Below are 19,469 nucleotides of genomic sequence, written 5' to 3'. Positions count from 1 at the left end.
ACCCATGGCACAACCTCAGGCCAAGCTGATATTTTTTTTTCTTCTTAGCTATTAAAACAAACAAACAAAAAAAAAAAACACTTTTTTTTTTCCTAAAATTCAAGTTTAATGTAAAGTGATTAACTTTTGAATGCAAAGCCTCAACTCCACCATGTAAATCCCAAGAAGGGGCAATTTGCCTCTTGCTTATGTCCTTCTCTGTTGATAAATCTTTATGTTAGTTGGTTTTGCCTGTTCTTGAACTTGGTGAAAATGGAATCATGCAGCATGCACTGAGATTCCTTCCTGTTACAGCACATGGCAGCACACAGTTCTTTACTCCTGCCTGTGGCGTTCTGACTCCTGAGGGGTCTCCAGTACTAGTGGGCACAGATTGCTTCTACTTGAGGACCCTTACAAATAAATTTGCCTTAGACATGTTTGTATATGTCTCTTACTAGATCTGAGTAATTAACCATTTGTTTGGATGTTTCAAGAGACCAAGAGTAACATCTTGAACAAGCACGACAGACATAGAGAGTGGTTGTACTATGCCAGGGGTATTATGTTTTTTCTCATCTGGTTATATAAACTCAGTCAGCTAAGCCTATGGCCATATATTCATCTGCTTTCTGCTTTGCAGAGTATGTGGCTAAGTTCTCTGCTGCTTTGTCACTGTCTTTGCATGTGGACTGTCTTTGTAACGGGGTGTATAGAAGGAATAGAGGGAAGGGTGTGTTTAGTCCAGTATCTTCATCTGGAGACCTGTGTGAGGAATCTAGAATGGATTTTAGCATTGCTTGTTTCACAGCCCATAACTACCCTGGCATTTCCTCTGAGTCACTTTTGCTTAATGGCTTTATGGAAGCAAGGTTCTAATGCTTCCAGCCTTTCACCGACACTCCAGAGATCATCCTTGAGTTCTACATTGCCAATAAAATTTCAAGGTAATTCCAACTTTGCATCTTTATCAGATGTGGTGATTAATAGGCAGCATGATTCAAAAGCACAGTCTGATATTATTTTTCTTACATATTTCTCCCCATATTTTCAGCACTCCTAGTATACGGCCTTCTGTATTTTCAAGCTGACCTAGTTCAAGTGACAGATTTTAATATCTTTATAGCCTTGTAGTATGTCAATGTATTTCCTTGTCATGTTCCAGACTTGTTTCCTAGGGGTTCCCCTTCTCTCTGAAGCTGTCTCTACCATGCTGGTTTGACTATACCTGGGCTATGAAGCATAGCTGAATACCCAGTACCTGGAATTAACAGTCAGGACAGGTTTCTACAAAGAAGCATAATTAAAGCTCCATGCCCTTGGCCTCCAGACTCTCCCTGGTGTTTCTTCCTGTGCAGAGATGCTGGAAGGCCCAGCAGGGATGACAAAGAAGTCATAGGCTCCTTTTCTGTTCACAGCCGTGGGGCTTTGCCAGCAGATAAACAAGACATAGGCATGTTCAGTATGAAGATGCTCTGGAGATGGCTGACTCTGGAACACCCAGACCCTCTCCCACAAGCTCTTATTTGTTCAGTTCCTTTTGCACTCAGCCTGTCTGTCCCTTCTGTGCTGCAGAAATGCCAACAAAGCCATGATTCTCTCTAGGGAATAAACTGGTCAGGCTGCAATACAACAGTTACAGATGGGATTTTTTCCCCCATTTTTTTATTAATTTTTTTTCTTAATTATACTTTATTAGTTTTGTATCCTCCCATAAGCCTCTCCCTCCTCCCCTCCCGATCCCACCCTCCCTCCCATTTCTGCATGCATGCCCCTCCCCAAGTTCACTGATAGGGGAGGTTCTCCTCTCCTTTCTGATCTTAGTCTATCAGTTTTCGTCAAAAGTGGCTGCATTATCCTCTTCTGTGGCCTGGTAGGGCTGCTTCCCCCTCAGGGGAAGGTGATCAAAGAACAGGCCAATCAGATTATGTCAGAGGCAGTCCCTCTTCCCATTACTAGGTAACCTACCTGGACACTGACCTGCCATGGGCTACATCTGCGCAGGGGTTCCAGGTCATCTCCATGAATAGTCCTTGGTTGGAGTATGAGTCTCTGGGAAGTTCCCTGTGTTCAAATTTTCTTGTTCTGTTGCTCTCCTTGTGGAGACCCCGTCCTCTCCAGCTCCCACTATTTCCCACTTCCTACACAAAATTCCATTCACTCTGCCCGAGAGTTGGCCATCAGGCTCAGCATCTGCTTTGATAGTCTGCAGGGCAGAGGCTTTCAGAGGCCCTCTGTGGTATGTTCCTAGTTTGTTTCCTGATTTCTTTTTCTGGCTTTCAGAGGCCCTCTGTAGCAGGTTTCTAGGTTGTTTCCTATTTTCTTCTTCCTCTGATGTCCATCCTCCCCGCCCCTCAGGGTGGGGATCGAAAACTCTAGCCAGGGTCCTCTCTCCTGCTCAGCCTCTCTAGATGCACAGATTCTGGTGGGTCCATCCTACGTTGCATGTCTATATGAGTGAGCATATACCGTGTGTGTCTTTTTGCTTCTGGGACAACTGAATGGCATTTGGCCTCATGTTTCTGAGCAGCCTCTTAGCTCCTTTACTTCACTTGGCCAAAGCCAAATCATGACTGACTTGTGTCAGACCTTCTTTGGGTTAGAAGAGGTAGAAATATCTCAAGAATACTATTAACCATGTCTTCCAGCCTCATAATATAACATAAGGGCACATTACTCTAAACCTAGCAGTTCAGTATATTTTCCGTTGGTTAAGTTGAAAAACAGTATTTCTAGGTATAAATAACTACATAAGTATCTTTACTCAATATATTGCTCTACCTAATATGTGGGTTTTCCTTATCCTATTGAGTTCCCTTATGCTGTCGCTATCTCAGAGAATACATAGTGGTTGGGTTTCAGGGCAGTTGTGACAAGGAGAAATGATACAAAATCTGGCAACAGTAACAGAAGTGTCAACTATTTTGCCAGAAGAGCAAACAGTGAGTGTTGTGTTGTTGCCTTCTATCATCAGAACACTTTCTGGATGATTAGCCAGGTACCTTTTAATAGTATCTAAAATTCCACTATATTGGGCATGTTTTGCATGCTTGGTAAGCCAAGAGGTCAGTTTTGTGTGATAGAAAGACTAGGAAGGTCCCTCGGTCTACATGCTCACTTCATAGGTGGTGTATGGACAGTACTTGCAATAGAGTGGGGGCATCCACCACCCTACCGCCCCAGCTCTGGCCTAACCCTTGAGTGTGTACCCTGAGTGTATCTGAGTGCTCTGAGTGTATCATGGGGGAGAGGCCATCCTATCAATCTCAACACCCTTGAAGCTTTGAATACAACAGTCATCTGCATTTTGTTTATTTTTTAAAGGTAGACACAAATTATGTTATAGCTACAGAAATTTGTACAGCACGCAGATTCTAACAGGACATATGTGGGAGGAAGGGCTAGATAGATGTAATTGCCACCTCAAACAGTGGTCTGGGATAAGGGCAGAGTGTGGTCCAGAGGAAGAAGTCAAATTCAGAGAAGCTGGTACAGAAAACAGCTGCTGAGCTCCCTGGGGAGAGCCTCGAAGGAGGAGGGTAGGTATCCGGAGTGCCGAAACATCTTGCCACCAAGTATAATAGAATCCTGTCTGCTCTTCTCTTCACTGTGAACAGAAGAGACGCTATGTCAACCCCATCCTTCTTGCTGTTAGTCTGCTTTAGAAGCTCTAGCAGGACCCAGGCAGGACAGTAGTTAACATGTCTTCAGGTCTTTGGGGAAGCCTGCCCTCTTTGGGGAGCCTTGCATCCTCGGGTCAGGATGCAAGATGCTGCTGTGCAATGCTCAGTGTGTGGATCTGAGATGCTTGGGAGGAAAATATCTAGGATCTGTCGGTGACTAGACATGGGAAATAGAGGAAGGAATGAGTGGTCAGGGCATACTCGGATACCCCTCTGGGTGGCTAGATGGGTGGAGTACCTTTCACAGAATGGCTGAGGGTGGTGGATGAGGCATGGGCAGATGCCATTGAGGGGAGATGAAGCCTGTCACAAACCCATCCCATGCTGTTTTGCTGGCTGGATTTTCCAGAGGTTTCTTCTCCCCGAGTCACAGGCTTAGGCCAGTGAAGCTCAGCTGTTGAGTCCACACCCTGCTGTCCTACCCCATGGAAACTGTACTTGTAACCTCTAACGGTTTGTTAACAAGGACTACAGACTACTTGTTCTCAATAGTGGAAATTTAATTTATAAGGCTCAGCAGGCTTAGCTCCTTCCAAGTCCTCTCTTTTTGGTTTGTCTTAAATTTCCAGAACCAGGTCTGCATGGATTGGGGCCCATTGCAATGGATTTATTTAATCTTATCATCTTCTTAACAACCCATCTTCAGATGCATCTCATGGTAAAGTTCTGGAGGTTAAGCCTCAACTGAAGAATTGGGGAGGGTACATTCCACCCAGTAACTAGGATGCCCTAGTTAGATCCTTGTGACCTCACACATTGCAGTAAGCCAGGAGGTGAATCACCCAAGTCAGCCTAAGGCTTGACTGTTGTTCTTTTGGAGGAAGAACCTCTCCAAGATAGGGTGAAGCCACGTGTGTACAGGGTACATATGCATACATGTGTGTACAACATCAGAATTGCGGTGGGCGGCATGGAGAAGCTGCTGACTCTGCTATTTTCATTGGGAAGGCTGAGCAGTGGGAAGGACCCTCAGACGGCCCGGTTGACATCCCAGCGTTGAAATTATGGTGAAGAAAGACTTTGTATTCTGCTGTCTGCCTCTTAATTTCCGCACAAAGTGCGTTGCAAAGCAGACCAGATTCATACACATCTACCGAGCACCTTCACTGTGCAAAGAAAAGTGCTTCCTGCACAACACTACCTGGGTGTCTCAAGTCACACCCAGGAAGAAGCTCCTGAAGCTGGGGCAGCAAAGAGACTGGGTATGTGGGACAGGACAGACGGCAACCCCAGCGATGCCACCTGGAAACTATTCCCTGGACAAACCACTACTCATCTGCTCACCCTGCATTCGGCCCAGCCAGTAACTGCTTGGAGTCTGCTTACTTGAAGGCTTTATTGACTCCTCTGTTCTTTGCACTGTGGCTTGTATTGAGTGGGGAACCCCTCCTCCCTCCTCCCCCTGAATCATGTTCATCTGCTCACTGAGGTCCTGTTATTTAATTGAAAGTGTTTCCAGCAATAGTTGAATATATTATGATCAGTTCTCTTGAGCACTCATGCCTCCCGGGAGCAGGGATTATGAAGGTCTTATTTTCTGTGACTAAGCTACATCCTGTCTTGCCTATTTGCCACAGAGAACATTAGTTTGCTTGTTCTTGTTAGTGAAACAGTAAATAGATTCATGACCTGCATGAAACCTGTTTGCAATATATTATTTCAACAACCTCCTAGAGAAGAGACAATATTTTGAAGATCTCAGAAATGGATGGCGTGTGTGTGTGTGTGTGTGTGTGTGTGTGTGTGTGTACATGTGCTCACATATGCATGAATATATGGTTGTACAGGTGTGTACATTCATATAGAGGCCAAAGGACAAACTCAGGTGTTGTACATAGAGGCTATGCATGGTTTTTTCAGACAGTCTTCTCCAGTTGGCCCAGAGTTCTCCAAGTACAATAGGCTGGCCAGGGAGTCCCAGGGATCTTCTCTGCTCTGCCCCCTGGTTAGAGCTGAGGTTTCAAAATCACACAGCTGCTTCAGGGTGGAGACACATTTGGGGAGTGGCAAAGTAGGAGCAGGGAGATGGATGAGTGATGAAGACGTTGCGGAACACCAGACAAGAGGCTATGCAGACCTGAGGCAGTGTCAGGAGCTGGAGAGCTTCTCAGAGCCCTTGTCACCACACTTGAGCAAGCCTCCTCCCCATACCTGAGCAAGCCTTTCTTCCAGCCACAGAACTTAGTACTTTATGAGTACTTAATTGCAGCTTTCACTACCCTGACGACTGGAAGGTAGTTTTGCGGGCTTTCACAGAGCCACTGGTGGTTTAAATAAGACAAGGAGACTTCTGTATAAAGCAGCGGTTGGCCTTATGCTGGGCAATCTGTCAGCTAGCTCTTCTAAACTCAACTGACTTTCTCCGCCCTACATCCCATCTCTTCTCAAGGTTCTCACTGCCTGCTTTCAGCTCCATTCTACCCCTTCTTCCTTCTATGTCCCCTGTGTCATGAGGCTCCTGCATATCCCCTTGCTCTCTCTGACCAGAAGTCTGCCCCAACCCTTCCTGCCCCAGGCCTGCCTGTCAGCTCTTTATTATACAAAAAAAAAAAAAAACATATTCCAGTCTGAACCAATCAGCAGCAAGACAAAGCCCAATCTGTCTTATAGGTTGCCTGACCTTCATCTTTTAGGCAGGTAAGGAAGGACAAGCATTTACATATAGAAAACTGGTGATGGGCCATAGAAATGACAGTACCAGAATCCTGGAAGTCATCTGAACTTATTTATGGAAATGGAATTGTTGAGAAAGAAAGAACACAGTTTGTTCTGAGCACAATCCTGTTGCACATTTTTTTAATTGAAGTTACTCTCCATGTTGTGTTTTTTTTTAAGTTTGTGATGCACCTTTCTGTCATTTCTCTGTTTCTCTGACAGTAAAAGCTAGAACTGCTTGTTGGCCTTGGCATTTACTTTGTCTGTTCCTGTTAAAAATTATATTTATACTTGTTTACCTAACAAGAGCTAATTTCAGCACATTGTTAGTTTTTAGATGTCTTGATTGTTTTTCTTATTATAAAAGTAATTTATGCTCATGCAACATTCAGAATATTCAGAAAAACTGGAGTGTTTTTGCCCCTCTCAGCTTTGTCATATTTTTTCTAGATATCTTATCTCTTGATACTCTCCACGATTTTTTATGAACAAAATTGTGTCATTTATATAGCACCTACCATTTCCTGTTTGCCCTGGCCCTGTCCAAGGTCTAAGTCCCTAAAACTATCAGAGGAGAGCTTGAGTTGTCGTGTTTGCTCAATGTGGACTTTCTCTCTTCTTATCACTGCTTCAGGACATGTCACCATCCACAGTGGATGTCTCAGCTAACACCACACTGAACAAGTGTGCTGTGGGCTTTTGTATATGCTGCTTCAGGCTGGTGTCATTCTGGTCCCTCATTGAAACTTTGAGTTGATATTTTTAGTGGTCCCTTGAATTTCAAAGTCAAGCTATGACTTTCACTGTATAGTTGGTGCCCCACTTAACTGTCCTGTCTCCAACCTACACTGAAAAAGGAATATTGCTGGCCCCATTCCCACCTTTTAGGGCTTGGGCTAGAAGTGCCTGTCTCTGGCTATACTTTCCTTGCCTGGCTCAGGGCAGCAACATTGGAGCCAAGCTCCTGGAGCATAAGGGAAATACCAAGGAAATCTCAGGTAACATCAGGTCTGCCTTCTCAGTGGAGAGATGCATTCTGCATGCTGAGTACTTGCCTATGAGATCTCATTCATCCCCACATTTCCATATGGAGTGTTAGAGCCTAACTAGAAACCCAAAGCTCAGAGGAGCTTGTACCCCTCAAAATGCAACTCAAGTTCTCTGAATCCAGAGACCTCACCTGCTCCTTCCTGAAATGCTAGCCCAAAGGTCAGTGGTGGAAAGCTGTTAGCACTGCAATCTGATAGGAATCACGGCTGCAGCCAGCCCCACCATCCCTGAACTCCAGCTTCCCGCATCTGCCACTGTCAGTTTCCCAACTCAGAGGTGTTGGGTGTGCAGTTTATTGGTGCCAGCTGTACCCATATTGTTGTGCACCCGTAACTCCACACCTAACTCCTTTCATCTCATAAGTCTCTTTCCCTTGGAAAACCAAAGCTTTCTTCCTAGTAAACACCTCTCGTCTCTCCCTACTGTAGACTGCAGCAGCCATTCTAGTTTCTGTCTCTGAATCTGTCTGCATTGTGTGGTTATGCAACATCTGCCTTTTCTGACTGGCTCATTTCACCCGACATAATGTCCTAGAACTTCAACCATGTTTCAACATACCAAAATGTCCTTTCTCTTCAAGACTGAATATTCTCTTATACACACACATTTATCCATACGCATTTGTCACTGGATGTTTGTGTTACATGTTTTAGCTATTTTGAATACTGCTGCTGTAAATACAAGTGTACACATAGCTCATAAGACCCTGTTCTCATTTCTTTTGAGCATATAACTATAAAGGGAATTAATTGCTGAATCATGTCATCCTGTTTTTAACATGAGAAATCATTGTTCTTGTCCTGTCAGTGGTACCATTACATTCCCATGGACAGTGTACATGACCTCCAGTTTCTCTGCCTCACCAATATCACTGACTTCTATCTCTGATGTTGTTATCCTCTTAGGGCTATGAAGTGGTATTTCATTGTGTGTTTGGGTTGCATTTCTCCAATGCCTAGTTAAGGCATCTTTTCATGTGCTTCTTGGCTGCTTTTTCTCTTTTTTGGAGAAATGTATGTTTAGATGCTTTGCCCTCTTTCAAAAATATTTTAACTTTAGTTTTATATATTCTAATATTTTTCTTACCAGATACATAATTTACAAATATTTTCTCCCTTTTCTTCTTCCCCCTATCCCCCATTGACCATTTTTTTTAAATATCCAAAATGTTAAAATCTTCATGGCATCCAGTTTTTTGCATGTAGAGAGGTATTTATTTGTTGTTTGTTTCACAAAGAGAACCAAGCTGGATAGGTAAGGATGTGGGAAAAATCTGGGAGAGAGAGTTGAAGGAGGAGAAAATCATCATCAAAATATTTGAAAATAATTTTAATAAAATATTTATTTTAGCCACCGGAAGGAAGGAAGGAAGGAAGGAAGGAAGGAAGGAAGGAAGGAAGGAAGGAAGAAAGATTGATCAATCTAAGCCTACTTCTAACCGGTTTGTCTGTGTCTTTTTCTTGTCAGTTAAACTAACCAACCTCCCAGCTGGTCAAATGGCTGAGAATTCTTTTTGAGGTCTTCCTTACTACATAAAACTAGTACATGACTGCCCCCTAAATACTTCTCACCCTCTTCTAGTTGTATTCTATCTCATTTTTGAGATACAGAAAGACAGTAAAGACTGGAGAGACTGCTCAGAACATGTCACTGTGGTTAAGAGCAGTCATTGCTAGCTGGGTGTGGTGGCACATGTCTTTTATTTCAGCACAGAGGCAGGAGCAACTGTAAGTTCAAAGTTAGCCTGGTCTACATAGCAAGTTGTGGGACAGCCAGGACTACATAGATAGATTCTGTCTCAAAACAACGATGACAAACAAAAATATCAAAACAAAAAACTAAAAGAGTGTTTGTTGCACTTAGAGAAGTCCTAAGTTCAGTTCCCAGCATCCAGGTGGCAACTCAGAGCCTTCAGTTACGCCAGTTCCACGGGATCCGGTGCCCTTCTCTGGCCTTCATGGCTATTTGTAGCCTACATCTCACATCTGTCTTGAGGCTAAACACCTCTCTTCTAAAAAATTATTTTTATGATTTTTCAGTTTGTCCCCTTCTTCCTTTCTTCCCTCCCTATCCTTTCCTTATATATATTCATTCTATGAATTGCAAAGTCTACTTGAAGCATTGGAAATCCATGCCCATGGCCAGGTTTTCATTTGTTGTGTTTGTTGATGATAGAATTTGGCACCAGCTTTGTTCTCTTCAGTTCGCTGCTGTAGCAGGACTGTTTGAGAAGACCACGCTGAGACTTACAATGAGCCATGTTGATGCTAAGGTCTTACTGATGTCCTTACCCAAAAAAGATTCCAGAATACACAGTGAGCACTTAAACAAAGTGGAAATATTTTCATTCAAGTTGACTTTCATAGTCTGTAATTTACTCCTTTATTTCTAAACTCAATTAAGCATTGTATATGTCCCTAGAGAATGTTTTATGCTTTAACTGTTTATTGTTTCCCATGTGCATACTGTGAGTAGATCAGTGCTGAAAAGGAAGAATTCATTATATTCGGGTTAGTGAAGGGGACAGAAGGCAGCTAATGCTTTTGCAAAACATCTTCGGCTGTGCCCAACCTCTTGATATCATCACCTCAATCTCACATGTGGGGAGCTCAAGGCTCAGAAGAACTCATCTCCAACTGACTCGTCCAACATCTGAGGAAACAATAGGAGAGATGTCCACAGCATTGGAAAAGCTTCTGTCTGTAACTAAGGAGGTTCAGGGAAGATTGGCCTCATTATTATTGATAGCTTTTAGGGAGATATCTGTGATTTCCTCAAAGCAGCATCCTTATGCAGTTTGGAAGCACACATCATATAACTGCATTTGATTCCCAGCTCTTTGCTACAGGTATCTGTCTAGAGTTTGATTAAGCCTTTCCTTTGGAGTGCTCTGTAACTGTCCTATGTGGAAATTAACTCACATTCCAGCATGCCTGAAAGTATTACTAGAACACCCCAGGAATACTTTTACTTTTCTACTGGGGTAAATACGTTAAAGGCCATGGTGAATGTACCTGAACATGAAGAATGGGAAATGTGCTCTTCCTTCATACCTTTTCAGTATAGTACTTGAAGTCTTAGCTAGAGCAATAAAACAAATGAATAAATGGAATGCAAATAGGAAAGGAAGAAGCTAAAGTATCTATTTGCAGATAATATGATTTTATACATAAAAGACCTTAAAAGCCTCACCAGGAAACTTCTACAGATGATATGTTACTGTCAGAAAAGTAGCAAAATGAAAAAAAATTAACACAAAAATTAGTAGACTTTTCATATACAAATGACAGACTGAGAAAGAAATCAGGATAACAATACCTTTCATAATAGCCTCAATATATATAGAGAGAGGCTCAATATATCTATGTTTAACTCTACTCAAACAATGAAAGATTTGTATGATAAAACTTTAGGACATTGAAGAAGATATCAGAAGATAGAAAGATCTGCCATGCCTGTGGATTACTAGGGTTAAATAGAGTAAAAATGACCATCTTATGAGAAGCAATCTACAGATTCAAGGCAATCCCCATCAAAATTACAACATAGTTCTGTACAGAATTTGAAAGGATGATTGTCAGCATTGTGTGAAAACACAAAAAGACCCAGGAAAGCTAAAACAATCCTGAAAATAAAAGAATTGTTGAAGGTGTCACCATCCCCTGATTTTAAGTTGTACTACAGAGTTACAGTAATAAAAACACTATGATCAATGGAATTGAAATGAAGACCCAGACATAAGTCCAGAACACCTGATTTTTGACAAAGAAGCCAGAAATACACACTGGCGAAAAAAGAGCATCTTCAACAAATTGTGCTGGTCAAACTGGATGGCTACGTGTAAAAAAAAAAAAAAAAAAAAAAAAAAAAGCTTATAAATTTATACCTATCACCATGCATAAATTTCAACTAAAAAAAAAAATTCAGCTCCAAATAGAAAAGGACCTCAACAGAAGGCCAGATGCTCTGAATACTATAGAAGATAAAATGGGGAATAATCCTCCACTGATTGGCACAGGAGACATCCTGAACAAAGCACTGATAGAGCAGGCACCAGGAACAACCATAAATGTGACTTCATGGAACTAAAAAGTTGTGTGCAACAAAGGACACTGTCATTTGGCAAATGGCAGGCTACAGAGTTGGAAAAGATCTTTACCAATTACATATCCAATAGATGGTTAATATCTAAAATATATTTTTTAAAAAGCTGAAAAATCTGGACACCAAGAAGACAATCCAATTAAAAACTAAAATACAGATCTAACTAAACAGAGAGTCTCAAAAGAGGACAGTCAAATGGCCTGGCAAGAACTACCTGCATTGTCCTCCTCTGTGGCTGTTCCCCCATCAAGGGGAGGTGATCAAAAATCTAGCCACTAAGTTTATGTCAGAGACAGTCCCTGTTCCCCTTACTATGGAACCCACTTGGATACTGAGCTACCATGGGCTACATCTGAGCAGGGGTTCTAGGTTATATCCATGAATGGCCCTTGGTTGGAGTATCAGTCTCAGAAAAGACCCCTGTGCCCAGATATTTTGGTTCTGTTGTTCTCCTTGTGAAGTTCCTGTCCTCTCCAGGTCTTACTATTTCCCCCTTCATTCCTAATGTCCATCCCGTTTGTGAGAATTGATCATCTTACCCAGGATCCTCCTTCTAGCTCAGCTTCTTTAGGTGTACAGATTTTTGTAGGTTTATCCTATATTATATATCTAGTATCCACTTATAAGTTAGTATATACAATGTGTGTCTTTCTGTTTATGGGATACCTCACGCAGGATGATCTTTTCAAGTTTCCACCATTTGCCTGCAAATTTCATGATTTCTTTGGTTTTAATTGCTGAGTAGTATTCCATTGTGTAAATGTACCACAATTTCTGTATCCATTCCTCAACTGAGGGACTTCTGGGTTGTTTCCAGCTTCTGGCTATTACGAATAAAGGTGCTATGAGCATGGTTGAACAAATATCCTTGTTGTGTGCTTGAGCATCTTTTGCATGTATGCCTAGGAGTGGTATAGCTGGATCTTGAGGTAGCACTATTCCTAATTGTCTGAGAAAGCACCAGATTGATTTCCAAAGTAGTTGTACAAGTTTGCATTCCCACTAGCAATGGAGGAGGGTTCCCCTTTCTCTACATCCTCTCCAGCATGTGTTGTCACTTGAATTTTTTATTTTAGCCATTCTGATGGGTATAAGGTGAAATCTCAGAGTTGTTTTGATTTGCATCTCCCTGATGACTAAGGAGGTTGAGCATTTCTTTAAGTGTTTCTCTGCCATTTGATATTCCTCTATTGAGAATTCTGTTTAGCTCTGTACTCCATTTTTTAATTGGATTACTTGATTTGTTGCTCTTTAATTGTTTTAGTTCTTTATATATTCTAGATATTAGGCCTCTGTCAGATATAGAGTTGGTGAAGATCCTTTCCCAGTCTGTAGGCTCTCATTTTGTTCTGACAACAGTTTCCTTTGCTTTACAGAAGGTTTTCAGTTTCATGAGGTCCCATTTATTGATTGTTGCTCTTAGAGCCTGTGCTGTTGGTGTTCTGTTCAGGAAGTTGTCTCCTGTGCCAATGAGTTCAAGGCTCTTCCCCCACTTTTTCTTCTAACAGGTTTAGTGTGTCTGGTTTTAGAGGTCTTTGGTCCATGTGGACTTCAGTGTTGTGCAGGGTGATAAGTATGGATCTATTTGCATTTTTCTACATGTAGACATCCAGTTAGAACAGCACCATTTGTTGAAGATGCTGTCTTTTTTCCATTGTATGATTTTGGCTTCTTTGTCAAAAATCAAGTATCCATAGGTGTGTCAGTTTATTTTTGGGTCTTCATTTCAATTCCATTGATCCACTGTTCTGTTTCTATGTCAGTACCATGCAGTTTTTATTACTATTACTCTGTAGTACAGCTTGAGATCAGAGATGGAGATACCTCCAGATGATCGGTTGTTGTACAGGATCGTTTTGGAAATTCTGGGTTTTTTGTTTTTCCATATGCAGTTGAGAATTTTTCTTTCAAGGCCTGTAAAGAATTGTGTTGGTATTTTGATGGGAATTGCATTGAATCTGTAGATTGCTTTTGGTAAGATGGCCATTTTCATTATGTTAATCCTACCAATCCATGAGCACGGGAGATCTTTCCGTCTTCTGATATCTTCTTCAATTTATTTCTTCAAAGACTTGAAGTTTTTCTCAAAAAGATCTTTTACTTGCTTGGTTAGTCACACCAAGGTACTTTATGTCTTTTGTGGCTATTGTGAAGGGTGTTGTTTCCCTAATTTCTTTCTCAGCCCTATTATCTTTGGTATACAGGAAAGCTTCTGATTTTTTTTGAGTTGATTTTGTATCCAGCCACTTTGCTGAAGGTGTTTATCATCTGAAGGAGTTCTCTGGTTGAATTTTTTGGGTCACTCAGGTATACTATCATATCTTCTGCAAATAGTGATACTTTGACTTCTTCCTTTCTGATTTGTGTCCCCTTGATCTCCTTTAGTTGTCTTATTGTTCTAGCTAGGACTTCAAGAACTATGTTGAAGAGATAGTGGGCAGCTTTGCCTTGTCCCTGATTTCAGTGGAATTGATTTAAGTTTCTCTTTATTGAGTTTGATGTTGGCTATAGGCTGGCTGTATATTGCCTTTTCTATGTTTAGGTATGTGCCTTGTATCCCTGATCTCTCCAAGACTTTAAACATGAATGGGTGTTGGATTTTGTCAAATGCTTTTTCAGCATCTAAGGAGATGATCATGTGGTTTTTCACCTTCAATTTGTTTATATGGATTGATGGATTTCCATATGTTGAACCACCCCTGCATGCCTGGGATGAAGCCTACTTGGTCATCGTGGATGATGTCTTTTATATGTTCTTAGATTTAGTTTGCCAGTATTTCAATAGAAGCTTTTTAAAATATGGACATATATGAAAGAAACCTAAAGGGAGTCATTAAATAACAGGGAAGATGGTGCCCCAACCAGACATCTTTTGCCACTGAATGAAATCTCTAATTCTAGGAATGGGCTGCATCTAATTGAGTTGTTGGCCAAAAGGGCCCCATAGAAACCCCCAAACAAAGTAGGCTATTGTTTTAGTTAAGGTTTTCATTTTTCTGAGGAGACACCATGACCATAGAAATTCTTATATAGAAAAACATTTAGTTGGAGTTGGCTTATGGAGTCAGATGTTTAGTCCATTATCATCAAGCTGGGAAGCATGGCAGCATGCAGGCAGACATGGTGCTGGAGGGGTAGCTGAGATTTCTACATCTGGATTGGTAGCCAACCGAAAGAGATAGTGACACGAGGCCTAGTTTGATCTTCTGAAACCCCAATGCCCACCTCCTGTGACACACTTCCTCTATGAAGGCAACATTATCTGTAGTCAGGCTATGCCTTCTAAATGCCACTCCCTGGTGACCTAGCATTCAAAGCTATGGGCCTAGGAGGCCCATTCCATTTAAACCACAGCTATTGCTAAGGCTATTGGTTGCTGTCCACAAACTTATAAGGCCCTATTGCTGAAGGCAATTATACATCTCAGTGAACACAGAGAAGCCACACTGGTGCCTAATTAGATAGAGCCTTTACCCCTACTGACTAGTGCCCATGGTACTGGAAGGTACTCTGTACACTAATAAAGAGGGTAAACTGAATTCAGCTGTAAACCCTTCGTATGCAATTGTGACCTGCCTGCATGAAATGCTGGTGAAATAGTGGCACCAATGTTGTATATTTATGGCTCACTCCACTAAATTAGCTCATGACTGACACGCTTCAGATGGCTAAGAAGCTGGGACTAGATGGGCCATAAGCCTAGAACAAAACCACATACTGTTATTCTGCTAAAGGAATGTAGCAATAAAATGACTCCTAATGACATTCTGCTATACCCATAGATCTTGCTCAGCCACCATCAGAGAAGCTTCTTCCTGCAGTAGATGAAAACTATTATAGAAATCCACAACTGGGTAGTGTGAAGACAGTGGGAAACTTTAGAACACTCGGCCCTGAACAGGGTGTCTTCACCAATCCCTCCCCTTAGGGCTCAGGGAACTATCTGAAAGAGGAGACTGAAAGACAATAAGAGCCAGAGGGGATGGAAGATACTCAGGAAACAGTGTCTTCCAAGCACAGCAGGACTAATGCACATATGAACTCAGAGACTGTGGTGGCAGCACAGGGCCTGCATGGGCCGAAGCCAGATGGGGCCCTAGAGCTGAGAGGTGGAAGTAGACAGGAGCTCCTGTCCCTAACCAAGAGGCAAGCTCCAGTTGATATTGGAGATCAGCCACAACAGTGGCTGGCTGTGAACAGAAGGTCCAAAAGACTAGTAGTTGTTCAGTCCATGAGGCTGGTGTCTCAGCTTTTCTTCAGTAGAAGCTGAATTCCTGAAGAAGTAGGCTCCAAAATGCAAGCCAAGGAATGGACTCGCTGGTAAGACAAAGAGCAGAAGCTTCCTTCTTCATGTCCTTATATAGCCTTCCAGCAGAAGGTGTGGCCCAGATTAAAGGTGTGCCTTCCTACCTTAAGATCTGCATTAGAAGTGGGTCTTCCTACTTCAAATTAAGCAAAAAATAACAAAAATCAAACCCTTACTAATGTGCCCTTCAGTTTGGGATTTTTTAAATTCCAGATGTAGTCAAATTGATAACCAAGAATAGCCATCAGGGTGGTATTTTTTTGTTGACATTTTGTTTCATGTTGCTTTGAGCATTTTTTTTTTATCTTACTCATCTTTTGCTTGTTAGTTTCTGATTTTGTATTTTTATAGTATCGTGTGGGTACGTGAGTGCATGCAGGTGTGTGTGAGTGTATGTGTGTGTGTGTTTTATGTTTCTTATGCCATTTTTTTATTCTAATTGGTATTTTTATTTGTCTGTTTGTTTGTTTGTTTTAACAGAAAAAGAAGTTGTGGAGTTGATGGGTGGGGAAGTGGGCAGTATCTGGGAGGTGAGGGAGGAAAACTGAAAAATATATTATATAAAAATTATTTTCAATAAAGAAAATGAAAATACCTTTAAAAAAAAAGAAAATACCTTGATGTTTTCCAGTAAAAAATACAAATAGGTTTAAAAATGGAGATGCTCTGTCCTTAGTGTCATAAAGTTCAAGACAATGGGTCAAGCTGACTGAGCCCCTTTCTTCATAACTAGACAGCCTGTTTCAAACCCTGATAACCTTCTGGATGAGCAACCTTGTCTGCTGTGGGCCAGTCTTGGAACAGTCCCTGGCTTGTTTGGGACTCTAAGGTGGACATCCATAAGCATCACAGCATTCTTCATCAGGGTGACAGGAGGAGGAACAGCCAGGGTTAGCAATGAGAGTAGTGACCAATGAGCCTTGGTCAGTGGTTCATGTGTGAAGTGGTGTGCAATGATCAAGGTATGAGCTAAGAGGTTAGCCACATAAAAAGAACCAACAGAACCTCAGGGGGTCATCAGTACAAATGCACATTATCTGGATTCCACTGAAGAAGCTGTATCAGTCCATGGTACTTGCAAATGTGGATTTAGGACTAGTTAACCCAGGCCATCCACGAGGCAGAAGCCAACTATAAGTGAAATCCCAACACCATTACCAGAGTCTCCTCCTGGCCCCTGTGCTAGGCAGTACCTGCTGTTTCTCAGTCTGAGGCCAGTTAGCTGTGCACATAGACTGAGGTCTCAACTCTGCTGTGTGGTTCCTCCAGCTTCCTTCAGGGAAGTTCTACTAAAGGTTAAGAGCTGGGGTGTAGCTCCCTTAGTGACCTTACTGAAGCTTCTGTAATAAGCCTGGGGTCTTCAGGAAAAAAGGTCTCTCTCTTTGTCTTTCTGCCTCTGCCTCTCTCTGTGTGCCCTCTCTGACTCTCTCTCCCTTTCTCTTTCCCTCTGTCCCTCTTACTTTCTCTCCCCCCACTCCGTCTTCCCTCCACACCTCATTCTTTACCCCTCTTCCTCCCCCCTCTTCTTCTCAGCTTTCTGCTCTTTTGCCCTTCCTCCTTCCTCCATTTTAATTCTGCATTCTACTCCTTCTCTCCCTTATTATTACACACACACACACACACACACACACACACACACACACACCGTTTTCTAGAAGAAAAGAGGAGGGAAGAAGAAATGATACATAAAGTTCCCCAGCTCCTTGAATCTGCTTCTCATAATTAATCAGAATTAGACTCCTTGAATCTATAGAGAAATTTTTCTGTAATAGATGAATGTATCTGGAAGCCTTTAACATTTTTATGTGTGATTCTGCTCTGTGTGTCTTATGTTTTTAACCAAATGTGTGTTGAGTATTTAGTAATTTTAGTAAGAACGGCCCCCCCATAGGCTCATAGATTTTAATGCTTCGTCTCCAGGGAGTAGCACTATTAGGAGCTGTGGCCCTGTTGGAGGAAGTTGGTCTCTGGGTGGTGGGCTTTGGGGTTTCAGGAGCTCAAGCCAGGACCAGTGTGTGTCTCTCTGCCTGCTGCCTGCAGATCAGGATATAGAACTCTCAGCTATTTTCCAGCATCAGGTCTGTCTGCATGCTGCCATGTTTCTAGTTATGATGATAATGGGTTAAACCTCTGACCTGTGAGCCAGCCTCAATTAAATACTTTCCTTTATAAGGATTGCTGTGATCATGGTGTCTCTTCACAGCAATAGAACAGTGACTAAGGGCCATACATGAAGAAAGCATTTCAGTGAGACTCTGAAATTCTGGCCTTAAACAGTAACAGTCCAGCTAACAGTAAGTGGCATGAAAGCAGGAACAGGAGGAGAAAGAGCTCAATCTACCATCACTGTGGCCATTAACCAAGCCCCTCAGATCTCGTAAGAGAAAAGAGGAAGAGGTGTGAAGCACAGCATTAGGGATGAGGCGCTCACTTGGTACCTCCAGAGCAGCTATAGAGGGAAGCCCTGGAAAACAGTAGCCTCTGAGCAGCTGTCATTTCTGCAACCTGTTGTGTGCTGAATTTTTCTCGTTCCCACTCCATACTTGCTGCCTTATGACTAAATTTCTTCATCTCTGCATTTCTGCCTTTCTTAGCTCAGTTGTTTCATGAGAGCTTTCTTCACATCCTCTAAGTTTTATTTCTGATTGATCTGTGTAAGTGTGCAGTTTTATGGGATATGCCAACATTTTGGCTCATGTATAATGCCCAGTTCAATGTAATAGGCACGGAAGCATCAACTCACGTTTACCCATCATTTGTTAAGGATATTCAAACTGTCCTTCCAGTTATTTGCAGTTTGGGCCTTAATTCCCTTTGCTGTGGGTCTCATCGGATTCAGGGAAGTCGGCCTGCTCTTTTCCATCAAGTCTTCTGCTGTCTATGGCACTGGGGTTACATATTCAACCTGCTTTTCTTTTCTCAGTAACTCCTCATGACATCACAGGCAGATGGAATGTATGTTGGTAATTTACCTAGCACATTATCCAACTCCCCAGTTCAGAGGAAAAATTTCTGCTTAGCCCTGTCATTAAATTGATACTTCACACATAGTCAGTGTGCAATAAATATTTGTTAAATAAATTGACACAGAGAGGCTGTGAAGAACAGATGTGGAATTGAATTGGTTATTTCAAAATCCACTTATTAAAGCTTTAATACATTATTACAGGAAGTGCGGAGGCCAGCAATATGAAGAAGGAGGGTACTGGTTGCCCACATGTTTTCCAACTCTATCCAAATAATTATTTTCATTCTGGGTCCTACATGCCAGAGTGGAAGGGAAGGACATTCTGAGTGCTAAGATGCTGAGCCTTTGTGTGCCTTGTTGAGCAGCTGAAGGGAGACAGATGTGTGCTGGGACACCTAGCACATTACTCTCTAGATCCAAGATTTCTTCCCTAAAGGTACTGATGGATTCTGCAGTCTTGTTCAAGACCTGGTCCACACAGACACAGTGAGGGGATGGCCAGGTGCACCCGAAGGCAGCAATAAAGTTGCTTCTCTGCTGTCTCATCTTAGCAGGTGACCATAGGGAGACTGAGCTTCTCGGATTGCTTCTCAGGTTCTGAGGAGCTCCATCCATTTGCTTTCAGTAGGTGTCCACTCTCTGACATTCTGTGACAGCCATTTTCAGTTACTCCATCTTACTTTCTAGTGAGTGAATAGTTAAACAGCCTGCAGCCCTCTCAGGT

At 42.2% G+C, this 19,469-nt stretch overlaps 1 protein-coding gene across 4 annotated transcripts in view; it reads left to right on the top strand.

The window, feature by feature from the left end:
- The window catches only part of Cpped1 (calcineurin like phosphoesterase domain containing 1), a 113,106-nt gene that overhangs the window by 67,750 nt on the left and 25,887 nt on the right, over nt 1-19,469 (top strand). The gene's annotated exons all lie outside the window — the stretch shown is intronic.

This window comes from Meriones unguiculatus, chromosome 11 (assembly GCF_030254825.1).
Source record: "Meriones unguiculatus strain TT.TT164.6M chromosome 11, Bangor_MerUng_6.1, whole genome shotgun sequence".
NCBI classification, from domain to species: Eukaryota; Metazoa; Chordata; class Mammalia; order Rodentia; family Muridae; genus Meriones; species Meriones unguiculatus.
Note: the sequence above shows the minus strand (reverse complement) of the source record. Positions and strands in the feature narration are given on the sequence as shown.